Genomic DNA, 15,678 nt, shown 5'->3' with positions numbered 1-15,678 from the left:
ATGGTTTAATGCAACTCATTTTTATTACTGCTATTCGATTTAATGATTATACAAATAACCTTAATTACTTTATCCCCAAAAAGGAACTTTGTGAGGGCATTGATGCCGAGCTTATCAGGGTTGACAATGAAGAGGTCGATTCCTTCCTCAGATCTCTCATTTCAAGACGGGGTAAGTTTACCAATAATTAATTATGAGTGTTTAATATGGAGTTAATTTCGTGGGAGTTATTATTAAAAAGTAACAGTTTAGCCTTTGAAATATAACTTCCTCGTCTGAAATAAATTTCATATCTTTTCGACGGCCGGTAGCATCCGAACCTGACACAATTTGGATAGTAGGTGATAACAAATGCCATTTATGAAAACATTTTGCACCTAGATTTCGGTTTGATGCTATTTTCGCGATAATAGCACAGAAAACAAGGGAAAACATTCACCTGTAAAGTCCCATAAAGGCCACCGCGCAAGGGTCACGAGAGACTATCTTTTTTTTTTTTTTTTATTTCTCCGGGGTATGAAAACAATTTTGTTTGGAAACTGTGAATCAGCGTCGCAGATTCTTACAAACGTTTACAAACAAAATTATTTTTCTTACCCCGTTGGAATCTTTAAAAAAGTGACATCAATACTTATAATCAATGATTTAGACTATTTGATGAAATAAAATACGTGTTAAAATAAGATTAAATTGGTTTTTCAAATAATTTTCTCAAATCAATACACAACGTCATTGTTTCTATTGTGACATCATTGTAAAATTGGGGTTTCGCGCCATTCTATTTTTTTTTCATAGTGGTATGCAAAAAAGAATTGGCCAATCAGAAAGCCAGATTTAGTAATGAAAGAAAAAATATAAATATGAGAGTAAGTCGTCTACTACAAACCAACGTACTAGTATTATGTTTCGAAAATAAACTTTTTCCCATGTATTCATAAAAATGTGGAGATATATATTGATGTTATACATACCTATTATTTCACAGGTTTGGGGAGAGTGTGGATTAGAGCCAATGACAAGGATGTGGAGGGGGAATGGGTTTGGGGACCTGGGGACCCCGTGTCATTCACCGGATGGAACAATGGCGAACCTAATAGCTCGGGCAATGAAGACTGTGCCGCCATCGACCTTTTCGGTTGGCACGATTACCCGTGTTGGGTTGATTATCACAATTCAGCATGTGAAACGTCATATAACATCTAACCGTTATTTACATACACCACACTGGAGCCGTGAATGATGACTATCGCCATGCTAAAGTCTACAGAACCTTTACAATAGATATATACTCCTACAACATAACAATCCTTGGATAACGCCATAATAATATCATAAAAGTGCTTATGCTTGTGAAAATCTTATTTTAGCGATTTTCACGCTGTCTTTGAAGCGCTATTTCAACTAGAGCGTCAATTTTGGTATAAGGGTATTACCGGTATTGGGACAGCGTTCCGTGCATATAAATCTTAGTCTAAAGTAAGACTGGATTACCTACCTTAGAACCAATTCTCTCCGCTAGGCTGCGTTTATCAACACTAAGACAGTGATTGTTTTAGAAACGGCTAACGTCGTATGCAAATCATGACTAGTTATCTACAAGTAAATATAGTGCATCTGCAAAGGAATCCATTATTGTTTAGTTCCATATTGAATGATCCAATTACATATTGTCAGAACTGAAAGTCGTTTACGTGAAAATGACACATAAGGAAACTTACAATAGGTATTAAAGAATTTAGTCTGTGTCCGAAATACGTGTTTCACTGGGCCGTTTACAGAGGTGAAATTGTGGGGACCGCAATGCACCCTGGGAGAGATTGATTAGTTTGGTCAAGATTTTGACCAAGTGAGCTCTGATTGGTCAATGCAATCAACAAATAGTTGGTTTCATTTAGACCCGGGATTCCTTTCTGTTCACCATGGCAACGAGGTGAATTGAAGTTCGATATTGTTAAGGAACCATTCAACATTAAAAAGGTATATGAAAACATTTACGAACGTTACAATTTAAATCTAATGGCTAAATAGCCGTTCATGTTTGAACGCAGGGATGAAAACCTACGACAGACATTTCAGTCTAAATTGACAGTTTTTCGCTTTTGCGCTAAAATTTGACTACACTGATATAAGTACGCTTACAGTAGGTATATATACAGTGTTCAGAACGTCTTGGTATTACGTCATTAACGTGCTAGAAATCATTTCAAATGTAAGCTGAATGCTAGATCATATTCAGGTCTTTAGATGATGACGCATTTCATTTGAAATATTTTCATTTCATTCAAATAAATAACTACCGTTTTATATTCGTAAGAGACCTTATAGGGCAAAATCAAAAATTTGTGTTAGCAGCACAAAATGCCTTATGTTTATCTAAATAGATGTACAGTGTACATGTGTGTGTATTAAAATATTTTTTCTCAGTTTGACATTTATTCTTCCCGCACTGTTTGTTATGGTCATTAGACAGGTGACAATGATCGGTCTTTTCTGGTAATACACTGAGGTTCAAATACTTTAGTCCATTATTTAAAACTGTCTTTGACATTCTGTACTTAATGCAATGAGTAAAGAAACTGTGTTTAATAGAATAAAATTGATAAATGACCATTGAATATAGATGTATAAAAGATGGATAGTGAAAGGAGTGTATTTATAATTTATGTATTCATCGAACTAATTTTTATCTAAACATCTAAGTGTCATGGTCCTAGAAAATTCTACTGACGAGTACCACTATGTTACATTTAAGAAAATACTTTGTTTATTTTAAGATGCTCCACCGCCGACAGAGCATAAATGACATTTATCATTTGAACAATAATTGGTGTTTAATCCTGTATATATATCCCTAATTAACACAAAAATAATATAAAATAATTTATTTCGCCTTTGGTGCATGCGCAATCAGTACTTCATTCGATATAGGATATAGTGCCACGGAATTTTTTCGGGATGCAATTAATTGTTTTTCATATTTTTAATTTAGAGTAAAATTAGAAGCTCAACCTTTTCAATGGTGGTAATGGTGTAAAGTAAGTAACTTTTGTAACTGAAGAAAAATACTAAATCGTTTGCTGCTGTTTTAAATAATGAAAAAATACTATTTGTCAGCGGTGGAGCATCTTTAATTGCAGAATGATCAAATAGCAAATGATTTGCTAAATTGCGGGTTGAAATTAAAAATTCTTTTTGATAATCAGCCCTACAAACTAATTTACAGCTGATTTGTTATTCACTGCGTCATGTATCAAGCCTGCTTGTTCTGAAAACGTGTGGAAATTGAAATTGTTCTACGTTTTTGTCAGTCATTACGTTGATGTGCTACCATGGTATGACTTATATATAATAAGTAGACTGTACTTATTAAGCTCTTGTTGTGTTTGATGAATTTGCTTCTTATCAAATAACCTTTATTTTATTATCATTAAACCATCTACAGTGTATCTGGATCGTTACATAAGATACAAGTACCGTGACGAACTACTATTCGATATACTCTCAAAGATCATTAATATTAAATGTAGGTAGATTGATTGCAAAAAATAAGAAAATTTAACCCAGCAAATAAGTATCCTTGTCAAACAGACGTCCGCTTTTATACGTTTTCTCTTTGCATCAAATCGAACTAATGGTGAACGAATGCAAGACAGAAAGTAATAATCTGCAAACGATCGAATTAATATATATCCAGATGATCAGAGTTTCAACATGTCCTTCCTTCTACCAGAAACATTTTTCATGAAACAATAAATACGACGAAGTCTTAAAAAATACGATAAAATTTACGGAAAACGAACAGATAGCCATTTTCTTACATATAACCTTGAAAATCCATAACTTTTGCAGACAAAGTTTCAAAAAATACATGTGCGATAAATCAATAATGTACATCCAGTTTTAAAGGCACTGATCAATTCTACAGGGAAAAATTCAAATTGCGATTTTTGATGCCCTACATCTCCGCCACTATGACTTTAAAATTGATCATTATATTTGCTTAAATGCATGATTTTTTCTTATTCCGTTCTTCAAGAAATGTATATGGTAAATTTTATTTTGACCTTTCTTTGACTTGATTTAACCCCTTAGAGAACTCGTGATCCAGACATAATGTTTGCAAATATGTAATGAGGAAACTACAACTAAACGATGTACAGACACAAATACACAGATTTCATTCTGACTGTAGAAAATTAAAAATATTTCATCTGCAGTCAGCTCAGTTGTAATAGCCACAAGCAACAGTACCTATACACTTTGTACAGTAAATTTAATTGTTGGGAACATCACTAATAAGATTTCTGGTTAGTTATCAAGTTTTCTGTTTCTTTTCATATCCAATCTCCAAAACATTTCTATCCTAAATGTCAGTTTTGACCTTTGCTTGACCTCATTTGACCCCCTACCGACGAATTCATGACCCTGACATAATAACATAAAATGTGATGAGAAAACAAAAAGAAACTGTAACGGTTTACCTGACTAACTAATCACTAATTACATACGTAACAATATTTTAGTAGCTTTTACGATCTTTTCAATGTGTGGCATACCACTTCAAAGTACTCAAAGTTCTCAAGTATATGATTATTAAAGATAATAAATCTACCATTTGTTTCCACACATTAAGAGTTAATCTATTATTCATTTTAGAAGACAGGTTCAATTAGTTTTGCTGATCAGTTACTACGTAGATTAAGATATACCAAGCTAGCGTTGCAGATATCTAAGGTAGATGATACATGACTTTGAAGGGACTCGGTAGTATGTAAACGATAGCCTTACTACACTTCTGTAAAGATCAAACATGAGGCGTTGGATTTCAAATTTAACTCGTTAATTGATATTCCGGTAAGATCATGTTTGGAGGTTTACTAGCTGTTGTTATTGTTTTGGCATCACTTTCTCTCTCCACTGTATTAAGCCTTTGTACCAGTTATATACACATCGACCTGGACCCCAATGTATATTACAAATCATTTCTTCACTTCTAAACCATTGGGGTGGCACATCGTATGAGGATGTGCAAGCGATACCGACTTTGTGAGAAAATCCACCACGACCGTGAACAGCTTATCTTAAGCCCACCATATCACTGCTTTTATCACCTTTTTCTTTGGACTTTAATGATTCAAAAAATAGCATTGTATGTGGTCAACAATTATATCTATCATAAAATATAAATCAATACATCTTTTGAATTCGATGTATACGTATGCCGGTTTAATTTCAAAACTTTCTCTTTGGAGGCATATTTAAATATATTTTTATTTCAAAAACGAACAACAACATTGTATTTCGTAGCAATTTTTGGAAACTGATATAAGCCTGTTTAATCGATTTGGTGGATCTTAAAGCCCATTATACCTGTGACGAATGGTCTACAAAGTATACTTCAGTGAACTTTCTTAAATATTCAGTTTCGACAATAATGCAAATTACATAGTTATGAAAACAGAATACGTAAATATGTTTGTCTAAAAATACCCTGTACGTGTACATCGTTGGATGATCACCATGTAAATGTGACCTACACCACGGGGAAATTTAGAACATATTCTGAATTATTCAATGTTTGACACTGCTCACCCTTATAAATCAGACAATATTTTTCTAAAATAAATTTCAAACTACATGTATGTATTCCATGCTGACGATTTAAATATATATCTTTACGCAAAAACTACCTATACATAAAGAATATCCTCAAGCATTGTATGTACGTGAATACAGAGATTTATTCAAGTCATTGACATTTTACGTTTGTCGTTTTCATATAACGAAGGTGAAATATCGTAATATTTTGTGAAGGATTAATTTGTAGATTTAAAGTAATTTTAAATAGATTCGCTGAAAAAAAATCTGGTGAAAATCAGATGACTATACCTTGCCGTTCCCTGTCAAAGTCTATTAGTTTTAAACACATATGAGGTAAAAAGTTATTCAAAGCAGTCTTCAATTATGGTATTGCGTTATCAATTCAATTATTTGGCAAATGGTTTAACGAGAAATATATGACAAAAATTGTAATGAAACTTTAAAATGTCTTACTCTTCCCGTACATATTTTAGAAGTAATCATTTCAAGAATGGATCACGCCGCCAGGCATTCTGTGCTAAAATGAAATTCCGCTATTTTTTCTTCCATAACTATTGTATCGCAAATATAAGGAATGCGAGAATTTATCACTGCTAATATGTGTAGAATTGTTGTTTGTATGACTCATATGTGTTTAGATTGTTTGTTATACCTTAGGTATGTTAAAATTGAAACATTCCTACAGAAATCACTTTCCAACTAAAAATAACACTGTATAATATGAACAGAATTTGTAGACCACAATTTGGCTTCATTTAAGCCTGAACCATTATTTTATATTATTACAATGACAAAAGGGATTCAATTATGTCTTTGTAAAGTCGAATTCAGTCAAACCAGCACTCCGTGTACATACCATAAACACAAGTACGAACCCTGTGGACTTACTGAACTGAAATGTATAATCTGTTGCATATTTTTGCCAAAATTAACAAACAACACAACAATATACGGATCAACAGTAATACCTATGGTTTGGCCCGTTGCATACACTTTTTACATCAGCTAGATTATTTTCAAGTATACCTAAGACGGGACATAGAGGCATTCAAAATATCACTAGTTTAAGCAGGGACTAAAACTTTAAGATAGTCGATATGTCGGGAATATTTAGCTCCGGTTACTAGGAACAATCTCCTACTGCTTCTCACTAAACATACACGATCCCGAACCCCAAATGAGATCACATGTGATACACATACAATAATTTTATTTTAATCAGATTTAGGAGGAAGGTAAGTTTACAAATGTAAAACTAGACAAGCAAACTTTAGTTTCACGAGTTTATGCTTACTATATATTTTTGGCGAATTAGTTTTGCGATGAAAATGCATTTAGTTCTACTGAATTCTTACATGTTGATATTTCGCGGTTATAGATGGAAAGTCTTAGCTATTTGCAGCACAATTGTTCAGATACAGAAGTTTGTGTAGACATGAAGATTGGAGATCATCCTTGCCACCATGGTCTAGGTAAATTTATTCATGTTGTTAGAACACGATTGATCTGTAATCCATTTATTCAAGGAAAACTTGAGTAACCATCAAATGCCTCTTTTTGAACTCAACCATTGATTTTCATCCATCAACGTTTGTCATTTCGTTGCCTTAATGTCTGAACACACTTGGGAATACCAAGCTTTATGAGCATAAGTGCATGATATTAAAAATTCATAAGGCGAAATACATCAAGAAGAGATTATTAAAAACGGAAAAAATACAGTATTCCAACCATGTTTCTTGCTATGCTTGACTGTACAGAACATGAATGATAAAAATGAACAAAGGCAAAAAATAACACTAAAACTGTGTCTAGGAAAGACGGAACCTGCTTCGTTATTATATAGCCTTACCGCCATTCACAATCTATTTATAAGTCTCGAAGCGAAATGAAGGGGAGTACTCTGGTAGATTTGAATAAAATCCCAGTGTACAATGTGTTATGGGTAGAGTTTTTTGTATAAAAACATTTGTCCGTCAATCCAGACGTATGCCCTTCCCACGAATGGGTGCCTTTCAACGGTAAATGTTACCATTTTGGCACAGCAAGACCTGCAAATAAAAATCACGTAAGTATATTGTTATTTTGTTAGATACCAGTTTTGAACAAACAATAACATCACCAATAAATGATGAATAAATAAATGGAAAAAATAGATAAATAAATAGCATATGTCGATAAAAATCGTTTCGGGGAAATTCAGGAAAAATAGAAAAAATTAATATCAAAAATGAATACTTAGATAAAAAAAATAATTAATGATTAAAAGAAAATAAAATTCAATGTTTTCTCTACAAGTGTAAAAACAAACCTAATTAGAAAATTGAAATTTTAAAATTTGATGTGTTAAAAGATAATGTACCGATTTTAAATTCGTATATGCTACATTTAATCTGTTTACATGTAATTAAAAACATATGCTCATAGTTTAATAACATATCAAAATAATGCAATTGTAGCAAATATTATGGATTTTTTTAAGTAAATGGATGGTTTAATGTAACCTATACTTATTACTGCTATTCGAATTAATGATTATACAAATAACCATTGCAATTACTTAATTCCCAAAAAGTAGATTTGTGAAGGCATGGATGTTAAGCCTAGCAGAGTTGACAATGAAGAGGTCGATTCCTTCCTCAGATCTGAAATTTCAAGACGGGGTAAGTTTGCCAAGAATTAACAAAGAGTGGATGCTTAATATGGAGTTTATTTCGTGAGAGCTATTATTTAAAACTTACAGAAGATATTAGCCTTTGAAATATAACTTACTCGTCTGAAATAAACATCGTATTCAATAACCTCGAGCCATGCTACTTGATTCTGTCATAATTATAGCATTCTGTGCGTTGGATAAAAAGATATAAACCTAATTTTCGTTGTAATATACATTAAAGTTGTCGTATCCAACTCTTGTGTTATCCGGATCACTGTGAGTTCTGACGTGTTTTTAAGGCGATTTCCAACTTAACTTATAGTGATTAAAACCTGTATATTCCGGAACCCGGCTCTATCGCCATGTTAGAGTCTACAGAATCCTAACAATACTAGATATACGTTTCTACTACGTAACACCCACGGATAACGTCATAATACATATTATAAGCGTACTAGTTATGTTAGTTTTATTTTGGCGCCTTTTCACGCTGTTTTGAGGCGCTAATAGAACTAGAGCGTTAAATTTTATAAATGGCTATTTCCGATATTGAAACAGCGATTTACACTAATTTGTGTCTGTGCCTTAAAACCTAATTTACAGTTAGACTGGATTATCTGCCTTTGTACCTATTTTTTTCGCTAGACTGCGCTCATAAATATTAAGACACTCCAGGCCTAGGGCTACCATTTTGATCAAGATCGTGACCAAGTGAGCTGTGATTGGTCAATTTAATCAACACATAACCGGGATTCATTTCTGTTTACCAAGGCAACATTAACGAAATTTAAATGTTCAACATTGAAAAAAAAATATGAAATAGTTTACGAACGTTAAACTTACGACAGGCAATCCAGTCTGAATTGACAAATTTTCGCATTCGGACTAACATTTGACTACACTAATATACGTACGTTTACAGTAGGTATAGTCTTCAGAACGTTTTGGTATTACGTCATTAACGTGCAAGAAAACATTTCAAACGTTAGCTGAATGCTAGAGCATATTCGGATCTTTAGATGATGATGCTTCTCCTTTGAAATATTTTCTTTTCGTGAAAATAAATAAAAACCGTTTTAGTTCGTAATGTAGCGTAAACAGGACAAGCATTAAATTAAATGAAGAAATTGTGATCGCTGTCAGTGCGAGACGTTATATTGCTAAGTTGTACCACACGTGTGTGATTACATCGTGTACGCAAGTGTCTGCTGGTAGGACATGTTATCAATTTGCACATATCGTTATTATTACTTATGTCTGAATTATCTGTTTAAACAGGTTGTGCTGTAACCATAGGATTTATATTTTACCTGCGTTGTAGGTATTTTACTGTATTTTATTAGCTGATTTAGACATCGGGAATTGTGTAAACTTTTCAGTTTTGTTATTGCGATATGTGCGCATGTCTATGTAATAATACGTCATTCCGGTTTGTGTAATATATATATTGACCAATCAGCGTATCGAAGGATGCCCGCATCGTGGCATTACTGCGGGCTATCGTAGTTTTATCACATAACTGGCCCATCCAGCCCTATCAAACGACAGTATCTTAAGTATCGTAAGACACATGTGTAATAACACTATATTCTATACATACCCTATATATGACGTCACATGATTGTCTCAGTTGACGGAAACGTTACATTAGAGCCGGATTTCTACTGTTTTTATATAGAGACGAAAGGCTCTTGGCATATCAAATTATTGAACTCGTTCGATAAATTTCATATCACATAGCCACTCATGAAATATCCTCTATTTATTGACAGTTATTCCTTGCTTTCGAAGAGGGAAGTTGGTTCCAGATCTCGGAACCAATGTGTCGATATGGTAACTCGTTTCCTATCTGCCTTACAATAGTAATTGTAATTAAACTGGCAAAGTAAAATATAGGTCAATCATAGAGGATTTCCCCCGAAATGTACTTTTAGCATTTTGTACGCCAGGGTTAGACTTGTAAAGTCCCCGGTAGTTGAATTATTAGTAAGTCTATTTGCCTCTTTGATTGTAGAGAATCGAGGATTTTTCTCTCAGACTTAGTGATAGAATTTACAGTTACAGATCATCATAATCTGATTATCACAGAATTGGTGAAATAATCTTGAGTGTCTATCTGTCACCTGGTTGTCATTTCGACACATGTATAAATTAATAAAATTCATTGAAACTTACAAACTTTGTTCATCTATCACTGATACATATACATATTATAAAACCTGCTAACCAGAGGAACCAAAGCATAACCTTGTTACCAAAGGTTAATATCATATAGACTTCGTTTCCAGAAGTCTTGACGTTCTTCGAATACCAGAAGGTCCAATTTGAGTTTGTTGACAGGTTTCAAGTTGTTGAAACCAGTTGAAAGATGAAATATATAAACGATAAAAATCCAGTAAGTGTTAGAGCAAACTTCTATTTTATTACGCAGTGAAAATTGTTATCACAATTAGTAAACACGCCAAGAAATTCTAAGAAAAATAGTCCTAGAATAGATGCTAGGGAAGATAAGGATCATGATGAGGAATTTGATCAGGATCAGACAGAAAATGTGACTAAGAACCCTAGAAGACAGGGATCAGTAATAAGGAGGGGAAGTAGAGATATAGAAATAAGACCTGTGGAAATAAGACCTGATCGTAGACAGCTCCATGCATACAACCAAAGCATCTGTTGACGATTATTATCAGGGAGAGAAGGATGACCTTGAACTTGACCAACACCATAAGATATACCCAACTGTCCATGAAGACATGAATGGTAACTGGACAAGTTCTTGTACAAATGACTATATAGAGGTATTTAGTAACCATACTACGCAAGACCATTACCCTAGGGAAAGTCCTAGGGGTGAAGTATTTGTACGACATTCACAATATGGTGGGGAGATGAACCATGCTATAGACATAAGTCGTACCAGTCAAACCAGGGAAGAGTAGTGAATTCTAAACCTGATAATTATGACGGAAAAGCTTGTTTGACTGAGTATTTGACTCATTTTAACTTAGTATCTTCTATTAACCAATGACCATCAAAGTTGTCAGCTTTGAAATTGGCATCATGCATGGCTCGGACAGCTCCTAGTATTCCGTATTTGCATATTACAGACTTATCTGCCCTTGTGTGTAGGTATTGATTGTGACGTAATGTGTTTGCGAGCTTAACGTCATACTTTTCGGAGAAAACGACGTGAATTTCGCTCACAAAATATTGACAGATACCAACCCGCAAGGGAGCTAACTCAGTAATATGCAAAGACGAAATACTAGGAGACTTAAGGACCGGGTAGTTGAGGAATTTTGAGCAGCTAGTAACAGACCGTCCTTACCGCCAAATTCGATCCTAAAAACCAATGTAAAATGTATAGAGTCCAAGTTGAAGCCAGAATGCGACAGAATAAATAACCACTGGTTACTTTAGCTCAGGATGTGAAAAGACTAGTAAGATTAGGATATCCTACAGCACTTCCGGAAATTCGGGAAAGCCTAGGATACACATACTTTCGAGAGGCACTGAATGACCGAGAATGGGCTGTCTGTTCGGAAAACGTTGATGAAGCAATAAACTTCGCTCTCAAGTTTTAAGCATTTAATATGGGAAGAAGTAAAGGAAAATTGGGCCGACAACAACTCCAACAGTTTTGTAAAGAGGAGGAGGAGGAGACTGAGCAAGACAGGTTTCGTGAAACTGTCGATGACTCGAGCTACAGAAAATATATTAAAGTGAACAGTCGGGCAAGGATGGCTAAAGTTGGTAAAAATGGTGTGAATGCATATGTATCCAGTATAATTTCTTATGAAATAGAAAAATAAAATATCTCGCCAAAATCTGTCTGCGTACGAAGAAATGAATTTAAAGTATAGGAATCCTAAAACGTCCTCCCGGCTGACTATGTCCGTGGTTACATTTATACGCAGCCTCGCTTTCAATGCTTTCAACTTTCCTTTACTTTAATGGTCAGAACTGGGAAACGTAAGCAGAACTTGGCCGTCGTATTAATATGTGCGAACTTTTGGAAGGCCAATGAACGCATTTAGACTGAATTTCTTTGCCTGACTATTCACTTTAATTATATGATCAGAGTAAAACGAAGAAACAAGGGCATAGTACGAAGGAAAATATACTGCAGCGCTTGTTTTATAATTGTCAAAAGCCAGGTCACAGCTGATTATAGACAGAAAAGAGGCAACAACCAAAGAAGTAGCAATAACCAGGGGCGCATTGGACAATGGCAAGGTCAAAACCAGACAACTTCACAAGGTCGAGGTTAAAGCCAGAATGAAAGCAGAAACTGCTTGGATGGAACAAATGAAACTGTTAGGACAGAGAGGAATGTCTCAGCCGGATTATCGGACAATCCCGAAATACCCCAACAAATCTTTGAGATCACCATCTTATGGGACATCTTCAGTCCGGCTCTGTCTAGCTTGTCCAGTACGGTATCCAGCATATACTAAGTGTTTTTCAAAGGTATCAACGGAACAGATGATACCATCAATATCAATATGAGCTGAATGTTCTCTCTCCTCTGCCAATATACACTCTATAAATCTTCTTGAAAGTTGCCGCAGCATTACACTATATTGGTTGTGACGAATGCTGTTTTCCCTCTATATTTGGGATCTATATCGACTTGTTAATAGCCGCTTTGTAAGCCTATGACCGAAAACCATTTCGACTCTTTCAGTGTGTTTAACGAGGCTTGGCTAAAATATGTGGATCCTTAACGATTACTTAATTTAACTTTCTATGATCTATACAAAATCGCCAAGAATTATCTCTCTTCCTAAGAAGAACAATACCACTAGCCCATGACGATTTTGAAGGTAATATTACTCCTGCCTTCAACATTCGTTTGATGTCAGTCTCTGCATCCTCTCTCTTCGCTAAAGGTTGTCTTCTGGGGTTGTTTTATAGGATGTGCTTATCTTTTGCAAATACTTGGGTGTGCTATGTAACCTGTTGTTGCTAATGTTCATTAAAAATTATCTCTAAAAGACTCCAGAACCAGCTCCATGTGAGGATGTAAATTTTGATTGGTCAGATTCCTGTCAGTTTGTACTTGTCTAATTTCACTCACCGAGCTGCGGGACCAACAACAAGGCGATGAGACCTTTAAGTGCCTTTTGAAGTGGAGGAAGGAGGGTAAACATCGAGCTGGAAGGATATTGCACCCGTGTCTAAAGATGTCAAAGCGTATTGGGCTCAGTGAGCCCGTACAGAATTACGAGATGGTGTATTGTACCGCAATTGGGTAAAACAATCTATTTGAAATACAATCTGGCAGTTAATTATACATAATCATAGTACAGGAGAAATAATTAAGGATTTACTTAATGGTCCGAGAGCTCGAGAAGGTCATTTAAGAGTAGTGAGAACAGTGCTTCTGATCAAAACTAGATTTTACTGAACCGGAGTTAACAGCGCAGGTAGAACGACTGTAGCCCAATATGTAGAGTTTCAATCATGGAAGCAACCCAAACGTACTACTAGGGGAAAGATGGGTTTGTATCCAGTTAGAGCCCCAATGGAAACAGTCGTATTAGACACAATAGTTTATCTACCAGGGTCCCCTAAAGGAAATCAGTACATGTATCTACTATTCATTTCAGACTACTTTATGAGATGGGCTGAAGCATTTCCTATGCAAAACCAGGAGGCTAGTACTGTTGCTGATATCGTAGTCAGGGAATTTATAACCCGATACGGAGTACCACGACAGATACATTCGAACCAGGGGAGACAGTTTGAGTCAAACCTTTTTAAAGATCTATGTTCCAAACTTGATATAGAGAAGACGTGGACAATCCCGTATCACTCATAAGGAGACGGTTGAGTAGAGAGGCTAAATCGTATTATAGAGGACATGGTCAGTAAGGTAGTGTCTAAATACCAAAAGGACGGAGAGGAAATGTTACCACTAGTAATGTATGCTTACTGGTCGTCGGTACATGAAGGTACAGGTGAAACATTACCTCCCATTAGACCTTTTATATGGTAAACCCCCATCTGATCAGACTGATATTACCTCAGCCAGTTAGGTGCAAGATCTGTTGACTAAACTGTGGTCAGTATATGACGTAGCAAGAAAACACATGACTCTATATATAGCTAACTAGCAGAAACATATATACATACTTACCTTATTGTTTGAAGGTTTTCACAACGTTATAAATGAAAATAAATACTGCTTTCTCGTCACATATTTTCCAAGATGGCGAAGATAGACGACTGTAGGGGGCCACAATGGATTGTGGGATCGCACTTCCGGACCCTTGCCGTTAACAAGGGCAAAGAAGGAGTTGCGAATCTCTATTATACATATTTCTGCTAACTAGCGACCGACAAAAACCTTTATGGCCATAAAGCAATAGACAATATTCATAAACCAATGTGTGGTTATATGATGTAAAACTAGAGGGGGTGAAGAAAACTAGCAAGACCTTGGGATGGCCCTTATACAAATATTAAGAGAATATCTGACCTGGTATACCAAATAAAGAAGGGACCACGGTGCAAGGTAAAAAAAACCTATAAACAAACAATGATTGAAACCATACTTGGGAAGGAGAAGGAAGATAAGAAGTACAATTGTACCTACGTAAAGACAGCCAGGTTACAAAAAAAACTCTTTAAATACCATAATACTTACCGTTTCAGAAACATTGAGTACCAATTCAATGGCCACCGTTACGTACAAGAGTCTAGGGAACCACCCAAGGAGGCATCAGAGATGCACAAGTGTGGACAGTATGTAAAAGATTCCATCATAGAGGCCAGCTAAATAGAAATTTACGGTCCGTCCATTGCCATCGTCTGGTGTGCAATATTTGCTGATTCTTCGTACCAGGGGCTGGTTCCTGACCTATATTTTAGACCAACACAAGAAGGGGAGCCACGGAACCGGTGAGAGACACAAGGAAACGCCTCGGGAAGGAAACCCATGATGGCCGTGTCCGTCAAGAAGTTTTCGTTCCCTTCCACTTTGGTCACTTAATCGCCACCTTTGAGGACGATGACGGCCCGCCACAGCAGGTGATGGTAGACAGGTGCCCAGTGTCACCTCTTCTATCGGACTGGACAACCTCATCAAGCATCACCCTCCATGAGGACCTTGACCTTGGATTTGATCCTGGAGTCCCATTGGAATCAATCGACAGACATGCCAGAAAGGGTGGAGGAAGCTGTGGTACCCAGCCCAGTGACCATACCGGTAGAGCCTGCCCCCAGACAGACCACAGACCAAGACCGGTTAGGACAGATTAGCGAAGAACCCAAATTTATTCTTTCTGTGAGCAACAAGAGCGATTATGGAAGGCCATACCGCCAGTATATTGAAGATTGTACGACAGAAGGTATACAGTGGACTGGATCGGGATTTAAAAGACACTTTGTGCCGGAGGGATATCTAACAGTGAAGA

The sequence above is a fragment of the Argopecten irradians genome, chromosome 7 (assembly GCF_041381155.1).
Source record: "Argopecten irradians isolate NY chromosome 7, Ai_NY, whole genome shotgun sequence".
In the NCBI taxonomy this organism is placed as follows: domain Eukaryota; kingdom Metazoa; phylum Mollusca; class Bivalvia; order Pectinida; family Pectinidae; genus Argopecten; species Argopecten irradians.
Note: the sequence above shows the minus strand (reverse complement) of the source record.